We start from the raw sequence: 25,595 nt of genomic DNA, 5'->3' as shown, positions 1-25,595 counted from the left end.
ATTGAGCAGTTGGAGATTTGTAGGTGGAGATACAACCAAATATCTATATACAGTAGACTTCCGATAATCCGGAACCTATGGGACCTAGGTGGTGCTGGATTATCAGATATGCCAGACTATCAGGAGGTACTATAAACTCTATAAGCTGGTTTTTATATATATATATATATATATACACACATACACACACACACACACACACACACATATACTCACACACATATACACACACACATATACACACACACACACTGTATACATTATATACTATATATAAAGTGTTCTTAACCCTTTTTATTGTACATACTGTATGCAGTATACTGTAATGTTTTAGTTTTTTTAAGCCTTTTTTACCCTTTTTGCTCAGTTCAGCTGCTGCTGCTGCCTTGTGACTCATTTTTTGCCGAAGTTCATTCACTAGGCTCTTGCCATTTTGATGCCGGACTATCAGGAGTGCCGGACTATTGGATGCAAGACTATTGGAGCTTTACTGTAGAAAATCTTCTAAGACAGGCTCTCCCTGAAGAATATAGGTGATCTGCTAAATTATTTAGAGCTATCCATATACAAAGCTAAGGCCTTTCTAATGCACAGGGTATAGAAATTGGATCCTGTGGAGGACTATGAGGTTTTAGGGGGAAAAAGTAGACAAACAAATCCAACAATCTTTGCTAGGAACACAGGAAGTGGACACAAAGAGATTTTTATTATTAAAAGACTCTGAATGGGCAATCTAACATTAAGGCACCAACCACCTAATTCCATAGGCCAACTAGATGGCAACTACGAAAAGCTGATTTCATAGATAAATTAAGTAGAGAGCACTGGAAACCATAGATTGATTCACATGAAACAGAATTCTGTGTTTCCACTCAGCCATCAAGCCAATTCCAATTACAGGCAGTTCCCGACTTACGCGGATCCAACTTACTGCAGACCAGGAAGACGCGGAGCAAAGCCACGGAGGGGCACGCCTGGGCTGCCCCGCTGCCCAAGCCCCTCCGCGGCTTTGCAAAGCCTCGGGGAAGCCGGCAGCGGGACAGCCCAGACGCCCTGCGGCTGTCCCGCTACTGGCGTCCTCAGAGGCTTTGCTCCCCGTCTCCCTGGTCTACTGGTCTCCAGAAGACCAGCGAGACGGGGAGCAAAGCCGCGGAGGACCCAGGCGGCGGGACCGCGGTGCGTCTCGGTCCGCCGCCCTCATCTTCCTGGTCTGCTGGGGTGGGGGGGGGCGGGCGCAGCTAGTACGCCCCCCCCCCCAGAAGACTAGGCTTTTCTCCAGATGCCTGTGGCAGAGCAGCTGGGGCACTGCCGGTTGGTCCCGCAGCGCCACTCTGGGCGCTACTGGACCAACCCGGCAGCACCCCAGCTGCTCTGCCCAAGGCGTCCTGATTCAGCCGCTGCTGGTCAGTTTCAGCAGCGGCTGAATCAGGATGCCTGGGGCAGAGCAAATGGGGTGCTGCTGGGTTGGTCCAGTAGCGCCGAGGAGCGGCGCTACTGGAGCAACCGAGCAGCACCCCAGCTGCTCTGCCCCAGGCGTCCCCAAGTCAGCTGCTGCTGAAACTGACCAGCGCTGACTACAGGAAGCCCGAGGCAGAGTTGCTCTGCCCCAGGCTTCCTGGAATCAGCTGCTGATCAGTTTCAGCAGCAGCTGACTTGGGGACGCTTGGGGTTCTTAAGTTGATTCTGTATGTAAGTCGGAACTGGCGGTCAGTTTCAGCAGCGGCTGAATCTGGACGCCAGTTCCGACTTACATACAGATTCAACTTAAGAACAAACCTACAGTCCCTATCTTGTACGTAACCCAGGGACTGCCTGTAATTGTAACTTGTGCTCACATCTCTTATGAGAATGCACCACTAGCACTTGAAAGAAAAAGGGAAAAGATAGATAATAGCATTGATTCCCTTTAATTAAAAACAGCTGAAATTATAGTTTATTGCATACTTCTGATGTGCATCGTGGCATAAATATCGATGAAATGTTCCCAGAGGTAAAAGTAATTACTTCTTGTATAGTCCCTATGCTTCCTTGTCCTGCCAACCTATATGGAAAGTTACTGGTAATTATTCCTCCACAGGAACCCAGCAATGTAAATAGCAGGCTTGGTAGGGACAACAATGAGTGTAACATCATGGTCCTTCTCTAATCATAGATACCATCTTACAAACATGTTGATAAATTAGAGACAAAATAATTAGCTCAAACTAACATAAAGGCTAAAAATATCAACTATTTGACATCTTTCTAGTTAAATGTGTTAAAAAGGATCCCTCTTTGTATTTCAAAGACTTCAACTTTCCAAAAGGAATAGAGTTACTTTTAAAGAAGAGATTTGCACTCTCCTGTTCTTGTAACAGGGAGTGGCATATTATAAGCATTCGCAGAATAAAGCACCACCAACAATGCACACAGTCACATGCAGTGACTCTTCCGAGCCAGCTGCAAGCTTCCTGAAAATTCATTCACCAAAAGGTCACGAACTTGTAGTACTGGAAGCATGAAACTTTTCAGACATTCTTTGGAGTTTAATTGCTCATGACATTTTCCATTTATTTCAGCCCAAAACTAACATTTCACTGATCTTGTTTACTGTATGTCATTTTGTCTCCAAAAATGTTTCCTGTATACAGCATAGATTAGATCTTCTATGGTGCTGGTTTTGGAGCTATGTAGGATGGCCACATACATTTGTTGCTTTGGAAAAAGTACACAAAGTGATAGTTATAAGGCTGATGTTGAACTGAGACTCAAAAACTAGGTATCAGACTAAGGGTACATTTATACTGCAATTAGACACCTGCAGCTGGCCTGTGCCAGTTGACTCAGGCTTGCAGGGCTCAGGCTAAGTGGGATGTTTAAATGCAGTTCAGACAATCTGACTTGGGCTTCAGTCTGAGCTCTGGGGAGTTCTATGGCCTGGGCTACAGCCCACTATCCACACTGCAAATCAACAGCCCCTTCATCCAAGCCCCACAAGCCCAGGTCAGCTGGCATAGGTCAGCCATGGGTTTTTAACTTGCCAGACAGACATACCCAAAGAGGCTATCCATTTTGAAAGATTTTAATGCAATTACTCACAGGTTTTAAATTTAACACTTTAAACTGCAACAGGAGAAGCAAATTAAAAATATTATCTAGGATTCTAATCAGAAGAGCACCACTTTCCAAAACCAATCAATGTACTGGATTGTGTAGGAAATGCAGGCATCCACGCCTGAAAATGATCAAATATTAAAAGCACAAGTAATCCATCTTATATAAAGCCATTTGCATCATATAATCCTGTTAAAAATACTTATGACATCAGATCCATTTGATCGGATATTCATGTGATATCCAATGCACGAAATGCACTTTCGTATATCTGCTGCTGAGTTTGTCACAGTGTTTTTAAAATTAAGCCAAAGGCAACTAGAGATCAGAATATGCCTTTTTATACCTGGATACAATTCTGACAGATATTCAGCCACACACATCACGTTAGTGGTGGGAATATTCTGCTTATTAAACTAAAAAGTGATGTTTTTAAAAAAAAAAAAAATCACATGGTTATGCAAGACCTGTCCTTTGCCCATCTGTTCCAGGACTATTTCTAATAGATGAACCACTGAGCACCTTCAAACTACTGCACTTTTTTAAAAATACAATAACTTGCCAAATAAATCTTTCATCATTTCCTTCCAAATATGGAATAGTTTTTTCCTTCCAAAATGACTCTGTCCCAAAGCCTAGGAGATGTATCAATACATAGATTCTTGAGAGGTTTAAAATACAATATTTAATGAAAATCCAAGGGTAGTATGTAAACTTTAGATCAATGACAAGCAATTTCCTAGTTGTCCAAAGAAACAAACATCACTTGTTTCTAGCTTGTTGTCTATTTTATGATATAAAAGCTATTTTATATAATTTTAAAAGTTGTCATTTGGACTGGTGGTAACTAAAGAAGCTAGAAAACATGTCCCAATAATACTTTTTAAATATTTGTAAAACATTACTAGGTGTGTGTGTGTGTGGTGGTGGGGGATTACAACATATGTGGCTTATACAGAATATATAGTGGTGTAAGCTAAAATGTTTTACTCACATTTTTGGAATGACACAGAACTCAGCCAATGTTTTGCCACTCAGTTGTAATGTGGCCATTCTGACTTAATGCAAATTAAATTAATGGTCTAGATGGTACTGGTCCTTCCATGAGGGCAGGGAACTGGGACTAGATAACCTCTCGATGTCCTTTCGAGTCCTAGTGTTCTATGATTCTATAACCCTTTAGTTCACAGCACACTATCATGTATCGTTTTCCATATATGGACTATGCTGTATTTATATGCATCTTCTGTGGAATGCTCTGAAGTAAAATGTTAACACAATATAAAAATGGGGAAAAAAAGAAGAAAGGAAAAAGCCGCAACCAATGTCAAGCCGCTAGCAAAATGTCTTCCATTCATTTTCAAATCAAAGCTTGGAAGCAGCCATGTTTTACAAATTTAAAGAGGGCACTTTTGAATTCACTTCTTCTCTACTCAACTCTATTGCTTAACTGTCTTAAGCTTTCTGAACATTTTTACAGTAGTAAAAGGGCTATTGGCACTATTATATCATTTTACTTAGGATTTTTGGTTCTGCCATCAGGATAATGACATCTGACCTTTTTGCCTCGGCATTCAGGAACTGGATTGTTACTTTATTTAAAATAGTGCATCTATTACTGCCACTTACTACATATTGTGTGAATATAAAATTTGCAATTATATATTAAAACACAATATAAGGTTGCAATTAAAATACAAAATACCATCATATAAAAATGTGAACGGTGTTCCTATACTTTCCCGCAAATATTTTCAACTATATCCATAAGGAAAAACAAGATAAGGAGAGAACTTTAAGACCACAGTTTGACAGAACACGGTCTCATTAAAATGTTATTTGGAGAGACAAAGAACTATATTCTCCCCTTTGGGGAAATGTTGATTTAAGTTATTCTTCAAAACAAATCAACTGGCACAATTAGCTGAATTCATCTGCACTGGTGTTGCTTTACTAATGTTTAATGCATAAATCTATTTTCTGTTCTTCAGATTACATTCTGAATACATCTTGGGATAATACCTTAAAATATATGGAAATATTTATAATGTCAAAGTAGTATCAAACTACAAATGAATGAAAGAACAGAAGATCAAAGGCTTGATTCAAGGTTGGCTTCACTGTTATTTTCAATTAATGCCAGATCAGTAACAGACCTCTACTCTAAAGTAACTTTGAAATAACTTCACACATGTCTACATACAATGGAATCAAACAGAGAGTGTCAATGTTTTTGCATGTACTTCTCAAAATGGGCCATGGGCCCACTCTGGGAAAGCTGCAAGCAGGCCCATGCAGCTTTGTTTACCTACAGAAGGGCTGGGCAATAATTTTTGCCCCGGGTACCACTTCAAAAATTTTTAAAGTAACCTCAGGCCACCCTGGAGGGCCTAAACAGGAAGGAGTGGGGCTACCCCACCCCCAGACCATAATTGATCTGGGGGTGGGAGAGCCACTTTGCCCCCACTTCGCACTAGGCACCCATGCTCTGGAAGAGGCTTGGCATGCTCCCACCACCCCCAGGCCAAACAGGAAGCCTCGCAGGGCTGGGACAGGGCGAAGGAAGCTTCACGCAGCTCCTCCACCCACAAGCCCTGATTGGTCTGGGGAGCTCGTGAAGCTTCTTCCACTCTCCCCCCACCCTGCGAGCAGTGTGCGGCGCTTCCAAAGGCCATGTGCTGCTGGCAGGGCAGGAGGAGGCTTTGCACGCTTCCCTGCCCTGCGAGCAGTGCGCAGGGACAAAGCAGAGAAGGCTTCAGGCGCTCCCCTATCCCCAGGCCCTAATTGGCCTGGGGGCGTGAGAGCAGCAGGGCCTCCACGGGCCGGATCCACCAGCTTGGTGAGCTGGATCCAGCCCATGGAGGCCCTTTTTCCCACCCCTGCCCTAGGCTCTGGTGTTTGAATGCAACGTTAGGAGCGTCTTTTTCCTTCTCAGCCAGGGGCTTCTCACATTGCTTCTCACTTGTGTGCAGCCCCCAACTGATTTTTCGGTGGTTCAGTGACCCCAACCCAAAAAAGGTTCTCCATGTCGGTTTTAGATATTAAACAGTTTAAAGCCCTTTCTACCTGAAAGATCATCTATACCCTGTGCCCTAACACCAAGGTGGAGATTAGCATATGAAACTGAGCTGAAGCACTGCTCATATAAACAAGAAGTGGCTGCTAGCGCCATTCTCTCTAAAAAAGCCCTATGAATTTGGAATTCACTCCCCTCCCTTCATCCAAAATACCTCAAACCTGGGAGAAGTAAAGTTTCATGCTTCTTGTATAATCATAAATCTACAATAATTTGGAGTTAAAATATCATTAACAGCAGATGTACATAGAAAGCTGTTTTACTTTGGAGGCTTCAAAAAGTCACAAAATTAAATCCCAATATTCACTTATTCCCTGAGACAAATTTTATATTTATAAATAAGCTACTGAATAATTTATAAAAGGTTGTGTCATCTATTCAAACTTGATGATTAAGTTAATTAAAAGATGGCTGTTCCGGTCCTCCAAGCTGGACAGTGGTGCTGTCTCACAAAGCCAGCTGCTGGACACTTTATCTTCTTAACAATACAGTTCTTAGTTCACTCACACTGAAGCGCTATTCAGAAGATTAAACTTGCAGGGTATAAATCCAAGCCTTAAATTTTCTCAAGAGTGAATAATATTAACAGATACAAAATCTGTCTTTTCTAAAATAAAATAAAACTTTCTGACAAGCAAGGTATGACACATACAGTTCTTCTGAGGAAAGAGGTACTTTAAACCAGTGGTTCTCAACCGCTGGTCCACCAACCCATGCTGGGCTGTGATCTGCTGGTTGCCGAGCGGCAGCACACTCCGGTGGCCAGCTGTTTGTGGCAGCTCTGGGAGCCAGGGTTCATTTTTTGTCCTCCTTCCCAACAGATAATGTCAGGGGGTTTATTTTTTGCCTTCAAGAAAAAACGGTGGGTTATTTCAAGGTAAAAAATATAAATTAAAAAAAAACTAACACAAAAACCCTGGTCAACCAGAAAATTCATTGTCCATCTGTTTTCACAAACATTTATGGCTTATAGGTGGCTCATGGAACAAATGAAAGGTTCTAGGAGCCTTTCTAATTTTGTGTGTGTAATGTTTACTGCTGCAAGGCAAATTATTTAAATATATTTAACTGCATTTGGTATTGCAAATTGTAATTCAGTGAACGAGCACCCACAGCATAAAATAGGTTCCAAATTCTACTACTATATATCAAAATTAACACACATGTAAGGCCAAGTAAAAAATTTAGCTTATTGCCTACTCCTGCCATCAGAATTGTTTAGATACAATCTGCAAAGATTATTCTGAAGATTAATTCACATAGACACAATGTGCAACTGATAGTACAAATATTGAAATAATTTAAATAATGTTTTATGAATTGTGATCTCCATCTTACAACATCTACTAGATGTTAGACATATAAATCTAGGTATCAGGATTATTTCTGCACTAATGAACACATTCCTCTGCCAAACTGCAGTGCCATTTCAAATACTGTACCCATTAAAGTACTGAAGAGCCCTATATTGTCTCTTATTGAAGAAAGATTGACTATTTAGAGGTTTTTAGTATTCACCAAAGATGAAAGAAAGGTTACAGAATATTTTACCTAGATATTAAATAGATGGGTCTCCTCTCATGCACGTCTATTTGAAGATTTCTGTGTATAGGCTATAGACTAAGAGTCAAATTTCAAATCCTCTTCTATTTACTTCTTCAATCGGAGAACTGCAGATCATGCTGCAAAGGGATTTTTGAGATCTGTACTGCCCTAGCAAATGATCAATGTTCATAGTGCTTTTTCCCCCCTCTTACAAATGCTAACATGTTTGGCGAGAGTCTATAATGAGGAAATGACTCAAGGGACAGACCTTCCATTATTTGCCTTAGGAGACTATTTTACAGTTTTATACAAATATTAGGAATTTTTGTTGTTCAGAACAAGCTTTCATTTGCTTAATTTCATCTTGTTATTTCTTACATATACCATTTTGGATCACTAAATAAATTGTTCTCCTTCACTACTCTTATACAGCAGTTTTTAACCTCTATAAATCAAATGTTTCTTATTCAAAAATTCAAACTCAGTGAAACATAACTATCCCAATTTGGGCCAAGAAACTAATCAGTCAAGGCCCACTTTTATATGAACTGACCAGCAATTAATTTTTAAATAAATAAATGCTTTTTAAGATAGTTAGTATAACTTGTACTATCTTGCTACAATGAGTTCTTATACCACTTTATTTGTTCTGCAGTCCAGGTAAAATCTGATTGGCAGATAACTGCCATTCAAAAAAATGTTTTTACATGAAATCATAATTTTGTAGTTTTGTGCCCTACATGGTTTACTGCTAAGTACATAAACAAGACTGGTATTTTGAATTGCAAACATTCCTATGCTCTTATAATTCCTATTCTAAAAGATTTCTATCACATTCAAATTTTGGAATGTCTCATTTCTATTTAATTGAATTTATTTTATATTATTTATTGTATGGATTACGTAACGTGCCTTTATTCAACTGTTTTATTAGAAGGAATTTTTCACTTACGTATTTTTCATTTCCATGTGGCCTTGGATGATAATAGATACTGTAGAGAAAGGATGATAAAACCAGGATATGTTCCACTCTATGAAGGTCCCTCTGAACTCTTCCTTGGCCTACAGCAAACTTGTATTTTGCACATCAAAATACTTCCAGCTAATATTTTTATTTAGCTAGGAAAAAAATCCCACATTAATATTAACGTCCCTCTTGTAGGTCCCTGTTATTTTCATGCTTGTTTTTAAATATGCAACATTTGAAACAGAAGATCAGAAAGGTTTAGGTTTTGTGAAACCCTAAAAGAAATATTTTAATTATTTTAAATGTTCTAAGAATATACAAAATTATTTTAAAAACATACCATTTTATTGGAAATTACTCAAAATGTGTTAAACATATTATATGCGTTTGTTTTGTACCATAGGTAAAACTCAACTATATTCTTTTTTGACCTCTCTTTCTGGACTATGTTTTCTATCAGTCTTCTCTCTCTGCTCCTTAATCAAGTGGACTTTCATCTTCTCTATTCTGAGCCTCAAATCTCTGTTTTTAGTCTTCTCTTCCAAGACCTCATTTTCCTGACCTCTTCACTGTTTTTTTCAGCCTCCCTCTAGTTCCTGTTTCCTTCAGGTATCTTCTTCTCACTTCTGTCTCCTCCATTCTGATCCTGCTGCTGGACTGTGCAGCTCCCCACAGAACATTTTTCTAAGAAGTCAAAAATTTTCAAATACAGTTGCCTAAAGAGAGATACCAAAGGCCATATTTCCTGGACAGACTGTATTTTTTCATTTAGATTTATAAAAGGCACCCAAATAATGGTCTGAGAAATTTTGTTGCCACTACAGTAAAACTCCATTAGTCCAGCATCCAATACTCCGGGACTCCTGATGGTCCGGCACCATCAGGAACCTGGAAGTGCTGGGGCAGCCGGACAGGCTTCCCCCATTCAGCTGCTGCTGAAACTGACCAGCAGCTGAATCAGGGAAGCCAGGAGCAGAGCAGCTGGGGTGCTGCCGGGTTGGTCTCATAGCACTGCTCCTCGGGGCTGCGGGACCAACCCGGCAGGACCCCAGCTGCTCTGCCCCAGGGATCTCCGAGTCAGCCGCTGCTGTAACAGATCAGCAGCTGATTCCAGGAAGCCCCGGGCAGAGCAGCTGGGGTCCTGCCGGGTTGGTCCCGCAGCCCCAAAGGTCAGCGGTACGGGACCAACCAGGCAGTACCCCAGCTGCTCTGTCCCAGGTGTCCCCAAGAGCAGCTGGAGTGCTGCTGGGTTGGTGCCGTAGCGCCGCCCCTAGGTGCTGCGGGACCAACCCAGCAGCACCCCAGCTGCTCTATTGCAGGCATCCCCGATTCAGCTGCTGCTGAAACTGACCAGCAGCGGCTGAATCAGGGACGCCTGTGGCAGAACCGGACTATCGAAAGGGGGGCTATGAGGGATCCAGAGTGGCATCCCCTCCCACCCCACTCCAGACCCCTCATAGCCCCCCCTTCTGATAGTCCGGCATATCTGATAATCCGGCACCCCCTGGGTCCTAAAGGTGCCGGATTATCGGAAGTTTACTGTATTAGGTTTAAAGATAAAATGAGAGAATAACTTTGAATAATGAATTGGCTTCAAATTCTCCATAGGGTTGCCAGGTGTCCAGTATTTGTAGCCTCTGTCTGGTTTAAAAACTAAAACAAAACACAAAAAAAAACCACCACAGAAAATACCGCACTCTCACTTACACAGGTATAATGCCAGCACAACTCCCTGGGAGTCATTCCTAATTTACACTGACATGAGAAAAAAGGCAAATCCAGCCTCTTCACCGTGCCTGTGCATTCTGTATACAGGCAGTCCCCGGGTTACGTACAAGATAAGAACAAACCTACAGTCCCTAAGTTGAATCTGTATGTAAGTCGGAACTGGCGTCAGCCGCTGCTGAAACTGATCAGTTTCAACCGCGGCTGAATCTGGATGCCAGTTCTGACTTACATACAGATCCAACTTAAGAAACCCAGGCGTCCCCAAGTCAGCTGCTGCTGAAACTGATCAGCAGCTGATTCCAGGAAGCCTTGGGCAGAGCAACTCTGCCTCGGGCTTCCTGTAGTCAGCCGCTGGTCAGTTTCAGCAGCGGCTGACTTGGGGACGCCTGGGGCAGAGCAGCTGGGGTGCTGCTGGGTTGCTCCAGTAGCACGGCACCTCCTCGCTACTGGAGCAACCCAGCAGCACCCCAGCTGCTCTGCCCCAGGCGTCCTGATTCAGCTGCTGCTGAAACTGACCAGCAGCGGCTGAATCAGTACGCCTGGAGCAGAGCAGCTGGGGTGCTGCCCAGTTGGTCCGGAGCGGCGCTGCGGGACCAACCTGGCAGCCCCCAGCTGCTCTACCCCAGGGGTAGGCAAGAAAAGCCTGGTCTGCTGGGGGGGGGGGGGCACTAGCTGCACCCCCCCCAGCAGACCAGGGAGACGGGGGTGGCGGGACCACCCAAGTCCTCCACGGCTTTGCTTCGTCTCCCTGGTCTGCTGACCTGGGAGACCCGGAGCAAAGCCGCAGAGCACGCGGGCAGCGGGACAGTCCAGGCGCACCGCGGCTGTCCCACTGCGGGCGTGCTCCGAGGCTTTGCTCCCCATCTCCCTGGTCTGTTGGTCAGACCAGGGAGACGGGGAGCAAAGACGCAGAGCACGCCCGCAGCGGGACAGCCCAAACGCGCTTGGGCTGTCCCGCTGCGGGCGTGCTCCAAGGCTTTGCTCCTGTCCCCGTGGTCTGCTGGGGGGGTCCAGCAAAGCCGCTGGACCCCCCCAGCAGACCAGGGAGACCGGGAGAAGCTTTTCTTGCCCCGGAGGACACGGGTGGCAACCCGCCGCCCGTGAGCTCCGGGGCGAGAAAAGCCCCGTTCGTAAGTGCGGATCTGACATAAGTCAGATCCGCATAAGTCGGGGACTGCCTGTATATACACACATTCAGTTTTTAAATTTTGGTATCTATTGCTGTACATACTAGACCAAATCCATCCCTAGTGCTCTCACAATTTCATGTACTAAAAGCTCCAGCTTCTGGAGACAATTATATGAGAATCTCAGCTTTCATTTTAAAGGGATAAAGTTTCTAATCCCCATGTTTTCAGGGAAAAGCTTAAAAACGTGGCACAAGTGAACCCTGAAGGTGCAAAATCCAAAAAACAGATAAGAGAAATCCATTGTCCCTGCCCCAACCCTAATATAATGATTTTTAAACCAACGTGATGACTTCTTGAGGACTAATGATTTTTGAATTTTTGACAATGTTGATGCTGCTAGTACCACTCCATTGGCCTGGGTCAGATTCTCAACCTCACTTCAGCCTCTACACGCTGGGTAAAAATACCAGAGCAGCATAAAGCTTTTTTAAAAGTCCCTCTCCGGGTGGGCAGGTATCGCCCAATACAGAAACTAAGGGTAACAAGCAGCGGAATGTCCTTCCAAATAACCCATCACAAGCTAGGGATATAAAATTCCATTTAACATATTAACTGGTTAAACTATAGGTTCTGCTATGTTGTGCTGTGGGCCAGATGCCATGGGCCAGATGCCAATCAGCTGATTACTCCAATAAGCATGCTGCTAAGGCAACGATTACCAGGAATATAAAGGGGTAACTGGTTACCTATGCCAGTAGGGTGATATGCCAGGGCCACACATAGTGCTATGGAGTCTGGACAGCACATGGGACTGTCTAAATTACACTGTGTGCTGCCCCAGCCACAAGTGCTACCAGCCCTTCCAGAGTATACAATAGCTGTACAATCACCTTTTAACAACCCTTCCTAATTGACAGAATATGCTGACAAATCTATCCAGGAAAATGGTAGAAACATGCACTGTTAACTTTTAAATAACCTGTTGTAAGTACTGGTAATGCCCCCTATACCCAAAATGAAAATCTGTCAATAACACAACAATTTTCTTTCTACTTTCTATTCCTTTTATTGTCCTTCTCCAAGAAACTAATCTTTTTCTGTTTCTGATCTCTCTGAAGATTCTACCTTCCCTCCTGATATATTCTATTTTCACTTTCACCTCCACTCGTTATCTTTTCCACTCTTGTTCCTCCACTTCATCTCAATCTCACATCCCAATTTGTTCCCAAAGGTATACATTCTCTTAACCCATTCAACTCTAAATGCTCTGTCAAAGATTGCTGTCTTTCCTCTTCCAATCTATTTTATTGCCAGCCTTCTCACTATCATTCCTACTTTCCATTCATGTCTCTATCTCTTGAGCCTTTCATTTACATCAGGGGTGGGGAACCTCAGGCTGTAGCACAAACGTATATTTTAGTATTGGTTGTAAGAATATAAGTGATGCATAATGATTTGATATATAAGCACATCATTATACAAGTTCTTTATGCTTCTATTACACCTTGTCTCTCATGATTAGACAATGTTTACTGTAAGGTCTTGTTTCCTGTTAGCTTTACAAATTAAGTTATACCTCAGGTCTGCATTGTAAACTAAATTGCCTCTTCTATGTAAACCCTGTTCTTGATGTCTGTGTAGACTCTGGTGTTAGTACAGTAGACTTCCGATAATCCGGCACCTTTGGGACCTAGGTGGTACTGGATTATCAGATATGCCGGAGTATTGGAAGATACTCAGCCAGGGGCTGTGACAGGTCTGCCGGGACCCACACTGCGTCTGGGGGGTAGGCGAGGAATGGCGCCGTGAGAGGCAAACCCTATGCCATTTTGCAGGAAGGCAGGGGAAGCCCCGCACCGACAGGCCCGGTGGGGAAACCTAGCCTCCGACCTGCAAGCAGCTGCTGCTGCTGAAAATTACGAGCGGCGGACTTGGGGAAGCGGTGGAGCAGAGTAGCTGGGATGCTGCTAGGTTGGTCCCACAGTGCCGCCTCTCACCCCCCTGCTCAGCAATAACTACTGCAATCTGGGGGGTGGGGAGCCCGCTCCCCTCCTGGAAACTCTCGGTGGCGGCGCGGGGCTGAGCACAGCCAGAATGGGGCAAGTTCGGGGACTTAGCTCTCGCCCCCTCTCCTCCACTGCCACTTGCAGGCCGGCAGCCGGGTTTCTCCAGCTGGCCTGTCCCTGGCGGCTGCACAAGCTTCCCCCGCTTTCCTGGGCGTAGTGTTCGCCCCCCCCTCCCCACTTTCCGGCCGGATGCAGTGCGGGTCCTGGCAGACCTGTCACAGGGGTACTTTCCCCTTCTCTTTCCCAGCCACGAGTGCCCATGGGGCTCACAGCAGCTCCAGTTGTCCGGCTGGCCGAGCACTTCCGGGTTTCAGTTGGTGCCGGACTATCGGGAGTGCCGGACAACTGGAGTTTTACTGTACTCTTCCTTTCCTAATGCAAACTAATGGTTCATATCAGCCTCTTTTAACTATTTAGTCTTTAAGATGCCAATAGACTACAGGCAGTCCCCGGGTTACGTACAAGATAGGGACTGTAGGTTTGTTCTTAAGTTGAATCTGTATGTAAGTCGGAACTGGCGTCCAGATTCAGACACTGCTGAAACTGACCGCCAGTTCTGACTTGCATACAGAATCAACTTAAGAACCCCAGGCGTCCCCAAGTCAGCTGCTGCTGAAACTGATCAGCAGCTGATTCCAGGAAGCCCGGGGCAGAGCAACTCTGCCTGGGGCTTCCTGTAGTCAGCGTTGGTCAGTTTCAGCAGAAGCTGACTTGGGGACGCCTGGGGCAGAGCAGCTGGGGTGCTGCTGGGTTGCTCCAGTAGCGCCGCTCCTCGGTGCTACTGGACCAACCCAGCAGCACCCCATCTGCTCTGCCCCAAGCGTCCTGATTCAGCCGCTGCTGAAACTGACCAGCAGCGGCTGAATCAGGACCTGGGGCAGAGCAGCTGGGGTGCTGCCGGGTTGGTCCAGTAGTGCCCAGAGCGGCGCTTCAGGACCAATCGGCAGCACCCCAGCTGCTCTGCCCCAGAGTCCAAAACAAAAGCCTGGTCTGCTGGGGGGGGGGGAGCACACTAGCTGCGCCCCCCCCCCCCCCAGCAGACCAGGGACACAGGGAGCAGAGCCACAGCGGCAGCGGGGTGCCACACCTCTGAGGCTTTGCTCTGGCAAAGCCTCAGACGCGGGACCCCGCCGCGGCTGCGGCTTCAGTCCGGGTGCCTGTGGTCTGCTGGGGACGGTCCCCAGCAGACCACAGGCACCCAGACTGAAGCCGCAGCAGCGGCGGTTCCCCACGCCTCTGAGGCTTTGCTCCGGCAAAGCCTCAGAAGCGCGGGAACCCGCCCGGTGCCCCTGGTCTGCTGGAGATGGTCTCCAGCAGACCAGGGGCACCGGAGCAGCTTACGAACGGGGCTTTCTCGCCCCAACCTCCGGGGCGAGAAAGCCCCGTTCGTAAGTGCGGATCCGACATAAGTCGGATCCGCGTAAGTCGGGGACTGCCTGTATTTGTTGTTGCTTAAGTTTTTCCTGTTATAGACTAACTCCTTTTGAAACTTATCTAAGCAATGTCCTCTCCTCTCCCCTCCCCTTCCCTTATTTATTCTTGGTTCTGGACTTCCAACACTCCAGTCATCTGAAGAAGTGGGCTGTGCCCAGGAAAGCTCATGATACCATCTACATGTTTTGTTAGGTCTATAAAGTGCTACCAGACTATTTAAGTTTTTTGGAATGCTCTGTAAATTGTTTGGTGTGAGTGGAGATATGCATTAGTGTGAAAGCCATAACAAATGCACAGGTAGTTAAGAAGAAATGGGATCCTTGCAGATATCCAAGAAATATCTATTGTGTCTCAGGCTGAATTAAATTAGCAGCATCGACGAACCCTGGAGACAGGCAGACACCCCCAAGAACGAGACACAAACAAGACACAATCAGAAACCTGCCAATAAACGTCGAAGAATAGCTGTGGAAAGCTCTCAAATGAAACACCTTTTAAGGATTAATGATTGCAGCATGACACTGCAATACCCATAGGCTCAAATGAGTTCTTACATGTCTAAGAAGGGGAGCTGTGGCCAGGAAGACCCTGGGTTTGGTCCTGCAAAGCCAAGGCTCAGAGGAACCCTGACTCCTCACTCAGTCAGCCTTGCCTGGCCACCAAGATGGACTTGAGCCACGACAGACTGTTAACTATACACCATCCGCAGGACATGTGTGTGCAAGCTTGTGTTTATGAAGCGTATGCTAGCTGATTTGATACAGTATTCTTAATAAAAGCGGTGTCTTGCCTTTTCCCCTAAAACTATCCCATATTCTTCTTATAAGCCTAAGGAGGCCTGGGAGCCCAATTCAGCCCACAGCATGGGCCCCGCCCCTTGCATTGAGGAGCCAGTGCTGGCATTCCAGTGTCCCCTCCCCTCCTTGGGTCTGGAGCACACAAAATCTACTAGGCTGGGCCCGCCTAGGCTCTGGTGTGCCTGGGGAGTGTGCTGCTTGTTCTCAGTCAGGTGCCACATCAGTGAGGGTTTTTTTTTTGTTTGTTTTGTTGGGTTTTTTTTTGTTTTTGCTCCTCACTTGTGCATGGCCCCCCCAATTGATTTTTTCTGTGGGTCTGTGGCTCCTAACCCCCAAAAAAGTTCCCCACACCAGGTTTACAAGATACCCTTTCACATAGAAAGCAAAATCTGCCTACCAACTTCAAAGGCCTTTCACCTCCCACTATGCCTTCACTTTACACATGCACCACTTTCCATAAGGGCTGTCACCTTTCTAATCATACAAAACCAAACAAGCTTTGGGCTGGGGGAGTGCGCTGCACGGCGGGGTTATAAATAAGGAGTTCAGTGTGCACGAGAGGGTTGAAAATGAGGAATTTGGAGTGCAAGAGGATGTTCTGAGCTGGGGCAGAGGGATCGAGAGTGGGGAGTGAGGGCTCCAGATGGAGGGTATGGGATGGGGCTGGGGATGAGGGGTTTGGGGCTCAGGAGGAGGCTTTGAGCTGGAGCTGATGGGTTTGGGGTGCAGAATGGGACTCGGGGTCTTGAGGTATGGGAAAGGGTGTAGGCTCCAGGAGGGTGTTTGGATGTGGGAGAGAGTCTCAGGGCTGAGGTGAAAGCAGGAGGAGGAAGTGGGGGGTCAGGTTGCAAGTTCCAGCCAGGTGGCACTTACCTCAGGCTGCACCAGGAAGCAGCTAGCACGTCCAGCCCCTAGGAAGAGAGCTCTATGTGCTACTTGCCCCCACAGGCACTGCCCTCACAGTTGCCATTTGCTATGGTTCTTGATCAATGGGAGCTACAGAGCTAGCTCTCAGGGTAAAGGCAGTGAATAGTGCTCCATCTATGGTTGCCATGGGCGATGGATGAATGTAGGGTTGGGAGAGGCAAGCACTGTCCCTGTACCTGAATCCTGGCTCCATGGGAAGCCAAGCCCACCCCCCACTGGAGGGGCAGCCCCCTCCACGCCCCGCTACCGCAGTGGCAGGCCTCCAGGATCCACCTGAGCCTCCCCAACCCCGGAGCACGAGGAGGGCGGCCAGCATATGACACCAGCTCCCTGGCCCCAGAGCACGTGGAAGGTGCACTGCTGCAACCTCAGCACAGCTAAAGCCCATGAGCTGGGCTGAGGGCAGAGTTGGGGAAGACATTGTCCCCACCTCTTATACCCACTGGCCATGGAAGCTACCCCTACACCTCTGAGCCATAGAGACATACAGGACACTTCCAGGTCAGGCAGGACAGATAGAGAGCCTACCTTAGCATCACTATGCTGCCAGCTGGATTTTTAATGGCCCTGTCAGCAGTGCTGACCGGAGCCGGCAGGATCCCTTTTCAACTGAGCATTCAATTGGAAACCAGATTCCTGGCAACCCTACTTTTCATGCTACAATAATATTTCCAGTGAAAACAGCAGAAGATGATTTCATCACTCAGTACCTTCTGCTACATGATTCATGCTTACAGGTAAGCTAACACACTAAAATTGAGTTTTCAGTCACAGAATGTTGTATTAAATTAATCAGCATATTTGTTCAAACCCTGCTGCAAATTCTATTTTCCCCCCTCAATCAGTGTAATGCATTTAAATAGAATGCTTTTGACTGGTGTTTTTGCTAAAAAAAAAAATGTTTTGATTATCTTTATATTGATGTAAACGGCATCTTACTGACCACTAAAAAAAAAAAGTCTCTTCTCAAAATATTTTATAATATAATTTAGACAAACAGCATTAATGACCCAAACAGGTAGGCTTTGTCTACATTGGCATGATCTTGTGCAAATACTCTTTAACGCAAGAGTTCTTGCATTAAAGTATTTGTGCAAGAGAGTATCTACACTGTCATGTGCCTTTGCACAAGAGATGTGCTTTTGCGCAAGAGCATCCGTGCCAGTGCAGATGCTCTCTTGCGCAAGAAATTCATGTTGCCTGTCTACACTGCCCTCTTGTGCAAGAGGGCTTATTCCTGAGCGGGAGCATCATAGTTCTTGTGCAAGAAGCACTGATTTCACACATTAGAACGTCAGTGTTCTTGTGCAAAAACTCCCCACCAGTGTAGACAGGTAGCATGTTTTTGCACAAAAGCAAAATCAGACACAGCCGTAGGGACAGAAACAGGGGTTTAATAATGGAAGATCACAATATGCTAATTTTATTGGCTTCTTGGTAACCCATCCCTGGGATAACTGTTTTTCAATTATTATACTCATATTTGGAGACAGTCTAAAAGAGGGGTAGATAAAAGGGCCTCTGCATGCCAGATCCGGCCTGCTAAGCAGATTGCTCGAACCATCAGAGGCCCTGCCACACCCCCCACCTCTGGCCAATCAGGGCTTAGGAATGGAGTGAGCGGTGTGGGAAGCACACGCGAAGTCTCCTCCTGCCCTGCCAGGAGTGTGCCTCTCTTAGATGCACCATGCCCTCGCAGGGCAAGACGAGACTTTGCATGCCCTCCCTGTCCCTAGGCCAATCAGAGCTTGAGGGCAGGGAGAGCACACAAAGTTTCCTTCCACCCTGCAAAGGGCATGACACTTCTAAGCATCACATGTTCCCTACAAGACAGGAGCATGGGCGAGAGGAGACCTTGCACACTCACCCCCTGCCCCCAGGCCAATCAAGGCTTGAGCGCAGGGGAAGCAAGGGGCTCAGCACTTAAAGTCAACCACCAGCTGTTTCTGAAGTGGCCCCTGGTAAAAAAATTATTGCCCACCCCTGTCTAAGATGAGAGCCTGAATACAGCTCAGTGATATTAATTTATCCAGCAATTAAATTACAAATCAGTTCTATTTTCCTAAGCAAAATATTAAATAACCAGTGCAACAACTGTGTTTAGAAACAGAAAGGTATTAATATATTTTAATGGCCCACATAATTAGGGCTAACGTTCTTCCTTCCGCCTCACCAGAATTCAGAGATCTTATGTGTGGATTTATAAATACCAGAAGAGAAGCCAAGTTAGCCTTAATTGTGTCTTGTTTAACTGACATTTTGAAAGGCAAACTCTTTTCTAGTGCAGCTGTTTTTTAAAATTATCACGTCTTTATATTTCTGAACTGTTCTTTTTCATCATTTGTTTTTTCCCCACACACATTTGAGATGTTTTGGATCGAATACTGCCTCTACATAAAGTATACTTGCTTAAAGCAAAAAAGGGGTACTGTGAGCCCTTTCAGGAACATTTTATAATGCAAGTTGTTATGCTTACATATTAAAAGTTAACAAGGAGAAAGCTGTAATCGCATCATGAATTGAACCATTTCAAAACAAACAATACAGGAAGTAATGGAAGATCCAGATAAACATTTCTGTATCTATTTAACAAGCACTACAAGAGGAAGGCTGAAGAGTGGTCAAGATGAATATTTGCAATGCAATTAGGCTAGACAAGCAAATCTGAATGTATGCCAGCTGCAAGGGCTTGCCCTTAATTCACATAATCAAATGTCTAGTGTTGCACAGTGTCTCGCATCACTATCAACAATCTAAAAATCTTCTCAGAACTCGATGTTTACTGAGCATTTTAATCAGGGCTTGAACACATTTCTATCTATACCATGTAGCTCTCTTTCTGTTGGTCCATCACCATCTGTCACGTACAGCTTCCATAAATAATTTTTTTCCCCCCAATTCAAGCAATTGCAGTCAGCACTCAAACTAAGCTATCATTCAAATTTCGACATGAGAGTTGAATTCCTTTTTTACTGTTCTTCAACTCTGACCCAGCTGTACCCCAACCTTCACTGAAAAGGGCAAAGACAACAACCCAGCAAGTGGGACAGGCAAAACAGACCTCCTTTGTTCACTTTTTCCTTTCAGTTTTCTATTGAGGTAAATAACTGAAAAGCTCAGCCAGTCTTCAGTGGCTCCGAAGAATGCAATATAGCTAGCTTGCAACTCACTTTACCGATCAACAAACAGCATGATAAAACTTAAAAATCATCATGTTAATCTTAATAATATACTACAGCTTAAAACACATTTTAAATGATAGTATGAATAATACAGTTTAGAGTATTAATCAAACATATACATAAAGTGACAATATTTTTAATGTAACACACAGTAGGTACTATTAGCTTGCTATCTTAAAATTCATCAAATCATCACTATGGAGAAAATACACTGTATTTTTTACATGCTATCAGCCCACTCAAGAAAGCAACATCAAATCCACTGCATATTTCAGACCAAATGATCTCCTGTTTCATTCCCTCAGTTTACACTTCTGCGATATATCTTTTCTGTTGATCTCCATTTCTTTCCTGCTCTATACATAAAACAGAATGCAAACCTACATGCAATAAGAGCTATCACCAGCCTGGCCTATTGCCACTTAACAATAAAGTCTGCTTCAGTTGTGTTTGGCTTTATCATCTGACAGCCAAAAAAACCAATATAGGGTAAATTATCTCTCAATTCAAGGTGATTTGGGACAAATGGAAAAACAAGACAGCTGCAGATATTCAAAATGAATTTATTTAGTTTTTTATATTTAACCTGTAGTTTAAGATCTGCAATAGGCCAATTAGCCTTTTTTTATTATTATTATTTGCACTCAGTACTTCTTGTATTCAAATAGTAATCTCACAGATTCGCTTCTATGGCTAAAAAAAAAAAATTACTTGAAATTTCAATCCTGCGCACCAAAAAATTTGTTTTTAAAAGGTAAATTAGGATGACATTACAACTTTCCCATTAATTCTGCTAAACAATTATATTCTTGTAGCTAAAGCTTATGTTGTCATTTTTGCAGATTCTACAGTAAAAGGCAATATCCCAACAGACCAGAACCTAATTCATAGCATGAACAAAGTAGTAGACATCCACCATAGCAACTGAGTGTTTATACCGTTCTCTTTTTCTGTTACAACCTTTCTTTCTAACAAAAACTATGAAAGAATTTAATATTAGACAATTTTTTCTCTCAATGGAGATAAAACATGCTAATTAAGGGTTGGATTCAGATGCCCTTACTCAGGTTGTGTGTTATCTTATTTTGCCAGTATTCCCCATGAGACCAACAGCACAGAAAGGGCACCAGATTCTTACCCTATAAATACTCTCCACAAAGAAAATATTTCATTTCAAAGGCCTACAAATAAAAAAATCCTATGTTAATATTAATTTTACACTGCAGATTAAATATTATGACTGTTTCACAAAGACTTCTGACTTAATATATTTGTTTTGTCGCGATTTCTATGAAAATATGTACTTGTTTAGCTATTGAAAATTACAGCCATCAATTAACTGCATATCAATTTCTGAAATGCTTATGTTATATAACCTACCATTTTTCAGCTGTCAAATATTCATCAGTATGTGTTGACCAAAATTTGAGACATTTCTCTCAGCACATACACAAAGCTGAAATCTAAAATGAGGGTCAAATGCCTACCTACTGACACTGAATAGTGCTCAACTGTGTGCATAGAACTACTGATTTCAGTTTTAAAAGATAATGTTATCAACCAACTAGAAAGGATGAAGACGTTTATCATGCAACTAATGAAAATAATTTAAGTTTCACTATTGATTTAAATGAGTGCAGGACTGGGTTTTAGCAAATTTTTCTCCCCATTCCATTCATCTCAAATTAAAAAATTATTTAACCTGCAAAAGAACAGAGAAGGAAATACTACCCAACTGAAAGAATAGGAACACCAAAATGAAAGAGCAAATCTTCACTGTCTTTCTCCAAATGAGTTCTGACTGAGAAAGTGTGCAAAATTGGATCCTAGATAAAGAGAAAAATTCATGCCCCTAATAGTCTTAGACTCCCCATACTACAATTGCATATTATTTTTAGGTCATTTACCTCACATCACAAAGAAAAGTTTTGCACTACCTTTCTTAACTGGATGGCCAATAGGGAGCAGCACTGGAGATCTGATTGAAGAACAATATGATCTTACATTTTAATGGCTTGGAAGTCCTGTGATTTTTGTGATAAGCAGATATAACTTAAAATCAAACTCTAAGGCCTTGGTTGAAACATATTCAACACTCCAAAATATTCTTTTGTGCTCAGCAACAGATCAAGGTTAGGTTAATTATTACTTTTTAAACTAGAAGGCAAATACATTTCCCACTCAGATTTTGTTTATTTGCTGCATCATTTGCTTCTAGAAGGAAAGACACATAAGTAACGGTTCAGATGAACACCTCAGTGTATATGTACTGTTAATCTGTTGCAACCATGGGGTAAACCATATTGTACTGGCATGTGCATGAAAATGTAACAAGGAAAGGGAAATGCAGGAAGACACAGTTAGAGGAAAGATGCAGGGCATCTTTGGGTTAAAAATAAAATGGTTTTACTACATGCCCTCCCACAAGGATATATATTTGGCAGGTTTAATACGAAGCTCGATTATGCCTGTCTAGTTCTAATGTCCCTCTGTACAACAGGATACAGCTAACAAGAGTAGCACTAACAAGTGATAATTCCCTAATGCTTTAGTGGCAGTGAATGATTCCCTCCCGCACCATGTTCAGCTCTCATCACAAAACTGCTCTGCAGACTGAAGCAGCGTGCTCGGGACTCTTCCACCCTAACCTGGGCAGTTTGCTACTTCAGCATAGACAGCTCCTTCCCTCCATGTATTGTCAGGCAGACAGGCCGGGGGAGGGGGGCGGGAAGGAGCGGCTGCTGCAGCCTGAGCCAGCTCCTTTCCTGCGCCGCTGCGCATTTGCAACCGACTTACGTGCCGGGTGCGAACAGCTCCCCCCGGGAGGCCGGGGAGCAGGGCGCCCCGCAAAGCGGGCAGCCTCTTACCCCTTGGCTGCGCGAGACATGGCGCCTGCGAGGCCAGCCCGGCGGGGACAGGCCGGGTCAGCGGAGAAGAAGCGCGGCGCGTTGTCGCGTCTCCTGCCATGGCCGGGCGGGGGCAGCCGGGATGGGAGAGACTCCCCCGGCTTGCGTGCGGGCGTCGGCACAGCCCTGTCCCGCCACGCAGCCCGGCTCGGCGCTCGCTGCACCTGTAGCGCGGCAGCGAGCCTGAGCAGCCGGGCTGCCCCGCGGCCAGGGCCCGGCCCGGCTGCCCTGCCACCCACCCACGCACCTCCCCGAGGCGCGGACACGCCGGTACGCACGCCCCGCTGGGGCTGGGTATAAATAGCTACGCGCCGCCCTAGCCGCGGCGCCCACAGCCAGGTGCCGCTCACACAGCCACGGGGGCGGCTCGCCCTATGGACCCCCCCGCCCGCGCCGTCCTGGGCGGGACCCGGCCCGTGAGGGGCGAGCTGGGGGAGGGGGCAGAGCAGGTCTCGCTCGCCAGCCGCCCCGGTCAACGCGCCCCGCAGACCCGGCCGCCCAGCCCAGCCCAGCCCAGCCAGGGACGGTCCGGGCGGGCGGGCGCGCGCCGCTGGACGGTCTGTGCGGGCATTTGGAAGCAGCCGGGCAGGGCGAGGCGGCGGCCCCTCCCCACGGAGGGTACTTACGGGTGGCTGCGGCCCCGCTGCCCGGCTCGGGCGGGTGGTGGCGGTGGCGGTGGCGGCGCGGCGAGCCCCTGGCCCTGCTCCCCGCTCGGCAGGCTGGAGCGAAGAGCGCAGGCAGGCGCGCGCCCGAGCCTATCCCCTCCCCACCGCCCCCGACTGAGCCGCGGGGCGCGCGCCCGCCTGGAGGGAGGTGAGCGGGGCGCGCGCTGGGGAGCCGGCCAGACAGCGGCGAGCTGCTCTTCCCCCCCCCCCCCCCCAACACCTGACCGGGTGGGAGGCGGCGGCGCTGGGTCGAGCCACGTTGCGCGCGCCCGGGCTTCGGGGATTGTGCAACGCCGCTACACGGACAATTATTGCCCCTGCTGCTGGTTCCCCCAGCCTGGCCAGACGAAGAGCAGCCTGCCCGAAGGACGGACCGGTGTTCCCCACACTCCAGCTGACACACCTATTTCCAACAGCGGACGGGGTCCACGTTTTGGCTAAGTAGCTTCATCCCTTTCCCAGTGGTTAGTAAAGAATAAAGACAGTCGCCCTTCCTGAAACTGGCTCGGAACAGCAAACTGCAGCTAGTCCGTTTGTATCCTCGCCCTGGAGAGATACAAAACCAGGAGCAGGAATACAGGTTGAACCTCCATGATCCAGCAGTCTCAAGATCTGATGGGTCCCAGATGATGGATTTTGCTGGACCTGCAGAAGGTCCTTTCTGGCCACCCTGCCACCTGCTTCCCCTGCCGGCCAGCTCCCCGCCCTGCTGCCTCTGAAGTGCTGGGCTCCAGCTGCCGGCAAGGTTCCCAGGTGCCAGCCCTCCACCGGGACTCTCTGGTCCTCCAATATCTGTCCCTGAGGCTATGTCTACACTGAAGGCTTCTTGCGCAAGACACATTTGTGGAAGGGATCTTCCTCAAAAACTTCTTGCGCAAGAGCAGGGCCATACTGCAAAAGCGCATAAAAAAAGTGATGCACTTTTGCGAAAGAGAGCATCCATGGAGCATCCATTCTTTCTCTCAAAAGGAAACTTATTGCTATTTATAGTGGCCACCAGCGCACCTGTGCATTTTTTTGATTGCCTCTTTTTGCTCAAAAAAACACTGTTCCCCATCCACACACACCTTTTTGCGCAAGAACTTGTGGACAACAAGGAGTTATTCCTCATAGAAGGAGGAATACCTACATCTGAAAAAACTCTCTGTTCTTTCATTTTACTTGCACAAAAACAGGCTTGAGGTGTGGATGCTCCATGAGTTTTTGTGCAAAAACTCTGTAGTGTGGACCTAGCCCAGAGAGACCGGGTTTAGAGAGTTTCAGCCTGTGCCACAAAAAGGGAGTGCTCTTCCCACAGTAAGGCTACATCTACACTGGCATGATTTTCCAGAAATGCTTAAAACGGAATACTAATCTGTTTTCAGGTTTTCCGGAAAAGCGCGTCTACACTGGCCCCGGAGTTATCGTCATAACGAAGCGCTTTTCCGGAAAAGCGCGTCTACATTGGCGGTGCGCTTTTCCGGAAAAGCTGTCTACACTGGCCCTTTTCCGGAAAAGCTTTTCCGGAAAATGGACTTATGCCCGAGCGGGAGCATCGTACGGTTTCCGGAACAGCGGCTGATTTTGTACAGTACAGCATCGTTGCTTTTCCGGAAATTCAAGGGCCAGTGTAGACAGCTCGCGGCTTATTCCGGAAAAGCGGCTGATTTTCCGGAATAAGTGGCCCAGTGTAGACTCACCCTAATAGTCAAATGGTTAGGAATGGAGGTCCCTATTCTGCAAAATCAGCTTAGACAGACCTTTACACACAGAGTCCAATTCAAACGCATGGTATTTTTAACCTCATAGTGTCCCTTTAAATAGATAATTTACAGTAGTTCTTAACTGGAGTTAGGGATTATTATTGATATTTATTATGTATTACAAAAGCACCCAAGGGCCCTAGTACATGACTCTTTCACTTCAAAATATAGAGCAAAAAGGTGGGTCCTGTCCCCAAGAAATTAGCACTTTAAATTAAGTAATCTTATTATATATCAGGAGGCTAATTTTCCAAGCATTAATGTAATAATTTCTTAACAGTTCTGACCATAAAATATTTATATATGCTTAACTTTTCCGAAAAATTGTACCATTGAA

The 25,595-nt window shown here is 45.7% G+C and overlaps 1 protein-coding gene across 24 annotated transcripts in view; it reads right to left on the bottom strand.

The window, feature by feature from the left end:
* Window positions 1-23,632, bottom strand: part of NRCAM (neuronal cell adhesion molecule) — a 283,744-nt gene extending 260,112 nt beyond the window's left edge. For 6 of the 24 annotated variants that reach the window (XM_075929951.2, XM_075929932.2, XM_089779355.1 and 3 more), the window contains exon 1: window positions 23,478-23,628. The gene's annotated coding sequence lies outside the window, so the exon portion shown is untranslated. Of the gene's footprint in view, window positions 1-23,477 lie in introns of all 24 variants that reach the window. The other 18 variants (XM_075929952.2, XM_089779343.1, XM_075930000.2 and 15 more) reach the window with 7 other exon arrangements.
* Window positions 23,633-25,595: the final 1,963 nt, after the last annotated feature.

The sequence above is a fragment of the Pelodiscus sinensis genome, chromosome 1, assembly GCF_052426305.1.
Source record: "Pelodiscus sinensis isolate ZL-2025 chromosome 1, ASM5242630v1, whole genome shotgun sequence".
Taxonomy (NCBI): Eukaryota; Metazoa; Chordata; order Testudines; family Trionychidae; genus Pelodiscus; species Pelodiscus sinensis.
The sequence above is the reverse complement of the archived record's forward strand: the minus strand, read 5'-3'. Positions and strand labels throughout refer to the sequence as shown.